This window comes from Cherax quadricarinatus, chromosome 73 (genome assembly GCF_038502225.1).
Source record: "Cherax quadricarinatus isolate ZL_2023a chromosome 73, ASM3850222v1, whole genome shotgun sequence".
Lineage (NCBI taxonomy): Eukaryota > Metazoa > Arthropoda > Malacostraca > Decapoda > Parastacidae > Cherax > Cherax quadricarinatus.
In genome coordinates, this window is record NC_091364.1 from 12,721,091 (window position 1) to 12,731,610 (window position 10,520).

The 10,520-nt window shown below is 44.7% G+C and overlaps 1 pseudogene; it reads left to right on the forward strand.

Moving 5' to 3' along the window:
* The first annotated feature begins 8,167 nt into the window (after positions 1 to 8,167).
* LOC128701192 (probable ribosome biogenesis protein RLP24 pseudogene) lies at positions 8,168 to 9,000 on the forward strand (annotated as a pseudogene).
* Positions 9,001 to 10,520: the final 1,520 nt, after the last annotated feature.

Consider the following 10,520-nt stretch of genomic DNA (forward strand, 5'->3'; position numbering starts at 1 on the left):
GACTCCAGTACCCAGGCCTAATGTAAGGTTTAGCATAGACTTTTGAAGTTATAACCTAGCTTTAAATGATATAACCAAACTTTATGTGATATAGCCTAGGTTAAGATAGTAATAAAAGCTGACTAGTGGAGATAAAAACACTAGTAGCAGAGGATCTTTTCAGTACAACGTTTCGCCCAGCCTTCGGCGAAGAGTTGTTTTAAAAGGATCCTCTGTTACCAGTGCCTATCTCTAGCCTAGCGTAAAGTGTATAAACTAGCTTAGTGATATATCCTAGCTTGAACTCCTAAAGCCTAGCTTAGTCATATTGCCTAGATTTAAGTGATACAGCCTGGCTGTAGGTGATACTGTCTACCTTAATGAGACATAGCCTAGCTTAGTGGTAAATATAATGAAAGTAGTTGAAGAATTGAGACACTTATGCAACACATGGGAATCTTTATTGAAGAAACGTTTCGCCACACAGTGGCTTCATCAGTCCAATACAAAGTAGAAATGGGTAAGGAGAGTAGAAGTATGAGGTAATCAGTCCCTCAACCTGGATTCGATGTGTTCAGTCCATCTACTCTCCTTACCCATTTCTACTTTGTATTGGACTGATGAAGCCACTGTGTGGCGAAACGTTTCTTCAATAAAGATTCCCATGTGTTGCATAAGTGTCTCAATTCTTCAACTTGTCGGTTTTCTAAACCATTCATCACAATGAAAGTAGTGCTGTGTATTGCCTGAGGTAACGTAGATTTGGTTTGGGATTCATCATTGTGACTTAGTGTGTCTGCATTAGTCATTTTAGCATAGACCAAGGCTGAGTTAACTCGACTCGCAGCATTATTCAAGTTGATGTATTTAACAGGCATTTTTCTTTGAGTCGTTATATGTGCGTAAGTGTGTGTGTGCTTTTGCGATATTTAACAAGCATTTTACTTTGAGTCACTGTATATGCTTAATTGTGTGTGCTTTTGCTGCATATACGGACACTCAGACACAGGTATATATACTATTATTATTCTTTTGATGTCAATGAATATAAATATAGCTAAACACAGAATGATTAACATTTCTAAAGTTTTCAAATACAATGCTGTCTTTATCAAATTATTCTCTCTCTCTCTCTCTCTCTCTCATACACACACACACACACACACACACACACACACACACACACACACACACACACACAAAAGGAGTTGAATTCTACGCATCGTTGTTTACCAATAATGTTCAGTTGTTTTAAGAACAAGAACGGTAGAGGATAAATTTAGACAGGCTATAGGAAGATTTGGACAGGCTGTCTGGGTGATCAAAGAAGTGGCAGCTTGTCTTTAACTCAAACAAGTGTAAGGTCATGCAAATCAGGGAGATTACAAGCCAGAGCTCGAAAATAGACTGTGAGGTGAGATATATATATCGTGGAAGGAGAAAGATCTGGGAGTGCACATCACACCAACCATATTGTCAGAGGTGAACATGTGACTTCATCGAATTTTGAAACTACCGTCCAGGGACTACAAGTAACCCGCACATAAAGACACCTATGTGTCTTACCAACTTGTCGGTAATGTATACCTTTTTGATATTCAACCCGCACATAGGAGAAAGAGACTTATGACGGCGTTTTGGTCCGATATGGACCACTGACGAGTCGCACTAACACACGAAGGTGAGGGAGCCAGTATATATAGAAGACGGGGACAGGGGCGGGACAAAGAGATGAACTAAGTGGTAGTAGAGGTAATGCTGGTAGTGGAAGTAGTAATAGAAGCAGTAGTAGAGTAGTGGTAGTGGCATAAGAGACAAAACGGGGAGTGAGGTGATGCAATAGTGCCTTTCTGTTCCTCTGGTACTTCATGTAGAATCGTTGAGAACACCACAGGAAATTGTGCATAACGACCTTAGGAAAGAGTATGTAAAGATATTGTCGTGGGGGTTCGTTAGGAGATGTTGGAGTAAGAAATACACGCGTTGGATGTCTTGGGGGCATATAATTAAGAGAGTCTTGAGGAGAAACCCAGGAGCCTTGCCAAGTCCAGTCTATGCCTAGCGGGAACTGACAGCGAGGCCTCTGGCCTACTGTTCACATGTGATGGATGGGTTTCGTGACGTTACGGTTAGCAAGGGAGCATATCTATAAAGTAGCTGGGATTTTGTAAGCATGTATACTACACAGTACACAGTAACACTACTGACAGTATTGATTATGATGTACGAGACACAAATAACCCACACATGGGAGAGAGAAAAGCTTAAGACGACGTTTCGGTCCGTCTTGGACCATTCACAAGTCACACTGACAAAAGAGAGTGAGCCAGTATACATGTATACTGGATCAGTCACCCTCTTCTGTTTGACTCGTGAATGGTCCAAGACAAACCGAAACGTTGTCATAAGCTTTTCTCTCTCCTCTGTGTGGGTTATTTGTGTATTGTTCCAGTCACGGTATTGTGCCATCCTGTTCTCTGTGACGTACTAGATGCTCATAAGATTTGGCCAGGCGGAGGTCAGGCTGAAATGCGAGGCACAGAGACGAGGTGGAAGATCAAAACAATATTAATGAGCCAGAGAGACGTTACGAAGAACTGTTTCAGTCTTTAGGTGTTCTGCTGGGTGAACCGGATGAAGTTGTAGCGGAGGCGAACTCTCTACTCAGTTAAAGACTGGGTATGATAGAGTTTAAGAAGCCTGGAACAAATATCGCCGGCCGGGTGCATGCTGGGAGGTGAGGCATTACGCTAAGACTCACCCCCTGCAAATACAACTCGATGAGCGCGCACACGTACACACACACACACACACACACACACACACACACACACACACACACACACACACACACACACACACACACACACACACACACACAAATTGATACGACTTACCACAGTGATCTGTACAAGCATAACCACGCCTTGTCACCCTGTACTTCATATGGACACAGGCAACATGTAGTAGCCTTGCGACTTGCGACGCTAGAGGACTGAAGCGCATAGCGCACTGTTCTCCCCGGCTGAGTTTGTTGACAGAGCGTGACGCTTTACATATCCGCAGGTCCCGGGTTTACGACTTTCCCTCACCCAACCCAGGATATTGCAGATAAAAAAAGTAGAAATTATAGATAGTAAGTAGATGAGGGGTAGACATTTCGGGGTTATTGTGTTACGTTGACTGATTTTTATGCTGAGGGATTTGCATGGAGTGCGGGAGAGAGGAGGGGGGGGGACTTCTTGTTGGTACTGAGAATATTCTGTAACTAGCTTGTCGCGCGCGCGCGCACACACACATACACACGCACACACACACACACACACACACACACATACACAGGGCCAGGAGCAGTGACTCGACCCCTGCAACCATAACTAGGTGAGTACACACACACACACAGTGCTTAGACGAGGAACTAAAACTGAAAAAGCCTAAAGAACCAAAGGACATCACAGCCATGACCTCAGGGACTTCTATATCAGTCACAGACGAGGGGACTGTAGGACTGTATGCGAAGGCCCTATCAGACCCACGTGGGGCCCCGGAAAAAGACGTCGAGCACACTAAGAACAAATGAGAGGACTAAGATAATGAAGGAGCTAAGGTATATGCAGAGACTAGACAACTGCAGTGGCCAGGAACAGCTGAGCAGGAAAGTAGGACCACTGGGCACAGGGGCATCAGTCAGGGAAGGGAGTGAAGGAAGGACGCTTCAATGGAAGGAACTAAATCACCTCAGAGGATGCAAAGGGAGATACAGTGGGAGGACGAAATGGAGAGGTCAGTTTTTGTCTATGGTCTCCAGAAAGTCGAAGGGGAAACATACGATGAAAGAAAACAGGAGGAGAAAAATCCAATTGAAAGTATAATGAAAGCAATAAGTGAGGACGACATGACTCAGGTGACAGATTTTCGGAGAATTGGCTGGCCAAAGTAATTTTCAAGGCAGAATCAGCTCAAACCAGGATCCTGCAGGAGAAAGCATGGCTAAGGGGCAAACCGGAGTACCAGAGAGTGTACCTCGATCGAGACAAAACAAGAAGGATGATACTGAAAGAGAGGGTACGAAGACGAAAGAAGGAACGAGAGGCAATGACAGAGATGAGCAGAAGAACCCAGACCCAGGTGGAAGAGCAAACACACCCTCCTCCAGAAACACCCACAGAAGGACTCCAACCATGACAACCCCAATGCAAATGAATAACCTAAACCAAAACCCACACACTGTTCCCTCTGCCCCCACCCCCTCATCACAAACCCCACCCCCATAGCAAACCCCCATAGCCCCCTGCCAGGGCTTCCACTCCCCCAACCTCAATATTCTCCCCAGACCACAGTCTTAGAAAAGAAGTTGACAGTTTGGTACATGAACTTGGATGGAATAACAAATAAATATGAGGAGTGGCATGAAAGAATCAGAGAGATGTCCCCAGACATCATAGCAGTCACAGAAACGAAGCTCACTGAGACAGTAACAGATGCAGTCTTCTCACTGGGATATCAGATCCTGTGGAAAGATAGAAGGAGCAGAGGGGGAGGAGGGGTTGCACTGCTCATAGTAGGCACAATTCAGTCTGGGGAACATAAGGTAGTCATTGCATTGATGTATAACCCACTACAGAACTGCAGGAGGCCAAGAGAGGAATGGGAAGAGAGCAACAGAGCAATGGTGAACACACTAGCTGAGGTGGCAAGAAGAGCTCACTCGAGCAGAGCAAAGTTACTAATTACGAGCGACTTCAACCACAGGAAGATCGATTGGGAAAGCCTGGAGCCACACTGGGATCCCGAAACATGGAGAGCCAAGATGATGGATGTAGTACTGGAAAACCTCTTGCACCAACATATTCGGGACACTACCAGAGAGGGGAGGATGAACCAGCAAGACAGGACTTCGTATTCACCTTGAGCAGATTGGACATTGAGGACATCACGTATGAGAGGCCCCTTGGTGCTAGTGATCACGTGGTTCTGAGCTTTGAATACATAGTAGTTACAAGTGGAGAGAGTAACAGGAGTTGAATGGGAAAAGCCAAACTGTAAAAGGGGGGGACTACCCAGGTATGAGGAACTTCCTGCAGGAGGTTCAGTTGGACAGAGAATTGATAGGAAAGTCAGTAAACGAAATGATGGAATACCTAACAACAAAATGCAAGGAGACAGAGGAAAGGTTTGTTCCCAAGGGCTACAGGAGCAATGGGAAGACCAGACCCTTGGTTTACCCGAAGGTGTAGGGAGGCAAAAACCAAGTGCACTTGAAAAAGAACGGGAAAATAAGGAGATTAGTGGAGTATGCACAGAAGATTAGTGGAGTATGCACAGATAAGGAGGGAGGCCCAGCGACAGTATGAAAACAACATAGAATCGAAAGTCAAGTCTGACCCGAAACTGCTGTATACACATATTAGGAGGAAGACAATAGTCAAAGATCAGGTAATCAGGCTGAGGAAAGAAGGTGGGGAGCTCACAAGAAACGATCAAGAGGTATGTGAGGAGCTCAACGCGAGATATAAAAAAGTATTTACAGTGGAGACAGGAAGGACTCTGGGAAGACAGAACAGAGGGGGACATCAAGGAATATACCAACAAGTGTTGGATGAAATACACACAACTGAGAAGGAGGTGAAGAAGGTAAGTGACCTTGATACCTCAAAGACGGCGGGACCGGACATCTCTCTGCGGACCCTTAAAGAGGAAGCAGAGATGCTGTGTATGCCACTAACCACAATTTCCAACACATCCCTTGAAACTAGGCAACTCCCTGAGGTATGGAAGACGGCAAATGTAGTCCCCATTTTTTAGAAAGGAGACAGAAACAAGGCACTAAACTATAGACCGGTATAACTGACGTGTATAGTATGCAAAGTCATGGAGAAGGTTATCAGGAGGAGAGTGGTATAGCACCTGGAACGGAACAAGATTATAAACGACAACTGGCACTGATTCATGGAATGCAAATCCTGTGTCACAAACCTTCTGGAGTTTTATGAGTGACAGAGGAAAGACACGAGAGAGATGGGTGGGTTGACTGCATTTTCTTGGAGTGCAAGAAGGCCTTTGACACATTTCCTCACAAGAGATTAGTTCAGAAGCTAGAGGATGAGGCACGTATAACAGGAAGGGCACTGCAATGGACCAGAGAATACCTGACAGGGAGGCAACAACGAGTCATGGTACGTGATGAGGTATCACAATGGGCGCCTGTGATGAGCGGGGTCCCACAGGGGTCAGTTCTAGGACCAGTACTATTTTTGGTATATGTGAATGACATGATGGAAGGGATAGACACAGAAGTGTCCCTGTTCGCAGATGATGTGAAGTTAATGAGGGGAATTATATCAGATGAGGATCAGGCAGGACTACAGAGAGACCTGGACAGGCTGGACACGTGGTCCAACAACGGGCTACTCGAATTTAACCCCGCCAAATGCAAAGTCGTGAAGATCGGGGAAGGGCAAAGAAGACCGCAGACGGAGTATAGGCTAGGTGGCCAAAAACTGCAAACCTTACTCAAGGAGAAAAATCTTGGGGTGAGTATAATACCGAGCACGTCTCCGGAAGCACGCATCAACCAGATAACTACTGCATCATATGGGCGTTTGGCAAAATAGAGAATAGCTTTCCGATACCTCAGTAAGGAATCGTTCAAGACACTGTACACAGTGTACGTCAGGCCCATACTGGAGTATGCAGCACCAGTTTGGAACCCACACCTTGTCAAGCACGTCAAGAAATTTGAGAAAGTGCAAAGGTTTGCAACAAGGCTAGTTACAGAGCTAAGGGGAATGTCCTACGATGAAAGGTTAAGGGAAATCGGCCTGACGACATTGGAGTACAGGAGGGGTAGGGGAGAAATGATAATGACGTACAAAATACTGCGTGGAATAGATAAGGTGGACAGTAACAGGATGATCCAGAGAGGGGACACAGAAACAGGGGGTCACAATTGGAAGTTGAAGACTTAGATGAGTCAAAGGAATGTTGGGAAGTATTTCTTCAGTCACAGAATTGTCAGGAAGTGGAACAGTCTGACAAGTGAAGTAGTGGAGGCAGGAACCATACAGTGTTTTAAGACGAGGTATGATAAAGCTCATGGAGCAGGGAGAGAGAGGACCTAGTAGCAATCAGTGAAGAGGCGGGGCCAGGAGTTGAGTCTCGACCCCAACAACGACAATTAGGTTAGTACAATTAGGTGAGCACACACACGCACACGCACACACACACGCACACACACAACACACACACACACACACACACACACACACACACAGACCTGGTCCAGCAATTGGCTCCTGGAGTTCAATCCCACCAAGTGCAAAGTCATGAAGATTGGGGAAGGGCAAAGAAGACCGCAGACGGAGTACAGTCTAGGGGGCCATAGACTACAAACCTCACTCATGGAAAAAGATCTTGGGGTGAGTATAACACCAGGCACATCTCCTGAAGCGCACATCAACCAAATAACTGCTGCAGCATATGGGCGCCTAGCAAACCTCAGAACAGCATTCCGACATCTTAATAAGGAATCATTCAGGACCCTGTACACCGTGTACGTTAGGCCCATATTGGAGTATGCGGCACCAGTTTGGAACCCACACCTAGCCAAGCACGTAAAGAAACTAGAGAAAGTGCAAAGGTTTGCAACAAGACTAGTCCCAGAGCTAAGAGGTATGTCCTACGAGGAGAGGTTAAGGGAAATCAACCTGACGACACTGGAGGACAGGAGAGATAGGGGGGACATGATAACGACATACAAAATACTGAGAGGAATTGACAAGGTGGACAAAGACAGGATGTTCCAGAGATTGGACACAGTAACAAGGGGACACAGTTGGAAGCTGAAGACACAGATGAATCACAGGGATGTTAGGAAGTATTTCTTCAGCCACAGAGTAGTCAGTAAGTGGAATAATTTGGGAAGTGATGTAGTGGAGGCAGGATCCATACATAGCTTTAAGCAGAGGTATGATAAAGCTCACGGCTCAGGGAGAGTGACCTAGTAGCGATCAGTAAAGAGGCGGGGCCAGGAGCTCGGAGTCGACCCCCGCAACCTCAACTAGGTGAGTACAACTAGGCGAGTACACACACACACATACGCCACCATGGCAACCGGATCCAGCAGAAACTGTTACATTGTGTCCCCCAGTGAGCAAATATCTGTGCAGTACAGACACCCTACTTCACCACGCAGTCTCTCGTGCACGGTGCAACACAACAGTTAACACTGTAACACAATGCGTATAGAAAGGTGTTACTTTTGTTCCAGTAGAGTGTACCCCGGCCATGGTATGCAGTTTGTGAGGAATGATTCCAAGGTTTTCAAATTTTGCCGGCCGAAATGCCACAAGAAATTCAAGAGGAAGAAGAATCCACGCACTGTTCGCTGGACAAAATCATTCAGGAAGGCAGCAGGCAAAGAATTAACTGTTGACCCCTCTTTTGAATTTGAGAAGAAATGTTCCAGTGAAATATAATAGAGAATTATGGCAACAGACAGTGGAAGCCATGAAGAAGATAACAAAGATCAGGACAAAGCGTGAAGGCAAATTTGTGATGGATCGTCTCATGAAGAGTGTACAATATCAGCGTGTTGCTGATATTGTCGAAGTCAGGAAGGGCCTGAGCCTCATCAGATCTCCTGCTGCTGGTCTTAGGAAGAAGAAAGTAGTAGAAGAAAATATGGAGACAGATGATGTTGCAGAGAGATTAGAAGCAGGACCATCTGAAGAAATGGATGAAAAGAAGAAAATTGTCAGAGAGGAACAAATGTCAGCAGATGAGGATAAAATTGAAGAGGAAGATCAGTGATAATGGTGATTCGAATATAAAAAAAAAAGAATGCCTTGTCCTCCAGTAGTGCACAGACTTCATTCTTATGATCTTTCATAGTTAGGTTTTGGAGTTTAATTGACCACCTCTGTACACTAGCAGTTACCATCTAAGCTGTCTTGGTTACAAGCTTTCACTTTTCATGAGTTTTAAGTCCACAGCAGTACAATACAGTTCAACCCACAAATTCCTAAAAAAAAAAAAAAAAAAAAAAAAAAAAAAAAAAAAAAAAAAAATCACGCGGAATGAAGCACGGCCGAGCCGCAGGTACCAACAGTGCAGTGTACTTCACTGATGGATCAGTGGATCTGGATAACAAGCGTGCAGCAGCAGCAGCTGGAGTCCGTGATGAATAATAAATATAATCAACGGGGTAGAGACTCCCTGACCACTGCTTAGCACTACAAGCTGAGTTTGAAACTATCCAACAAGCACTAACTCGTGTCTTAAAACAGAATGAACAGCACACTGTTCTTCACGCGGCTTTCATAGCTGCTCTCCTGTCACTCCAACACCCTCAGCCACAGGACAGCGACGACTCGGTACATTCCTCAAGTGTATCTTACAGGCCTTAGATGTACAAGGAAGCAAACCCACATTCAACTGAATACCAATCCACGTTGGTATTCATTAAAAAGAACGCAGGCTGCAGATGATGCTGCCCAATTACCCACTGGGGATGAGCGTATACTTGTCCCCATACCAATCAGCTTACGTCGGACTAAATAAATGGCCCGAAACACTGCAAGACAAACTCGGGAGCCGTTGAGTTAGTCATCAAGATCAGAGTTGTGGTATGAAAGAGTTTCAGAGTGACAACACGCAACTGCCAACAAGGACTTTACTACACATCAGCGAACATTCGTTCATGGGTTGCGCCTTACCTACCCTACCATAGAAGAAAATAATTAAGAGCGTGGCAGAACAATGCCGGCACTGCTGTCACTTCTGCACCGTTATTCATACACTACCTGCTAGACTGCTAGGTGACGCTGCTACTAGGAAATCGACCGATTCTTCTACAAACATTGCACCAGGAGCCTGCCACAACTGCTGCCTCTCATGTGTTTTTAGGAAAAAATAATCCAAGGTTTTGGAAGCTCATATTAACGATACGCCCTCCCCTTACTTTAACATCCACACACACACACACACACACACACACACACACACACACACACACACACACACACACACACACACACACACACACAAAAAAAAAAAAAAGTTAGTGTTTAGATGCTGAGTACAGATAAACATGTATCTGAGTAGCACACTCCAGCGGTGCAGAGAGCCAAGTGATCTATCACAGACACGGTATGTGACCGTGAGTCAACCAAGCAACTACGTGAGAATTGTTACATTTTCAAGATGCTTTTAATTAGCTGCCGAGCGAGTCATCACATAATTAAAACCTAATCCATGTGATTCTCACTGACTCATAATGAATTTCCTTCAACTGATTGTTTAAGAAAGATCTGTCAACCACTTAAAGGTATTCCTTCTAGGATACCAAATCAGAATAATACACATTTTTTTTAATAACTTACAAGAATATATATAAATTTAAGGAATCATTACTTTACAAAACTTTACAAAAACTTTTCTGTACATTTTCCAATGAATTTATATCCATTCTTTAGTATGGATATAAGTGCTCATATCGCTTGATATATCCTCGACAAGGTCATTAATGTAAATTATGAACA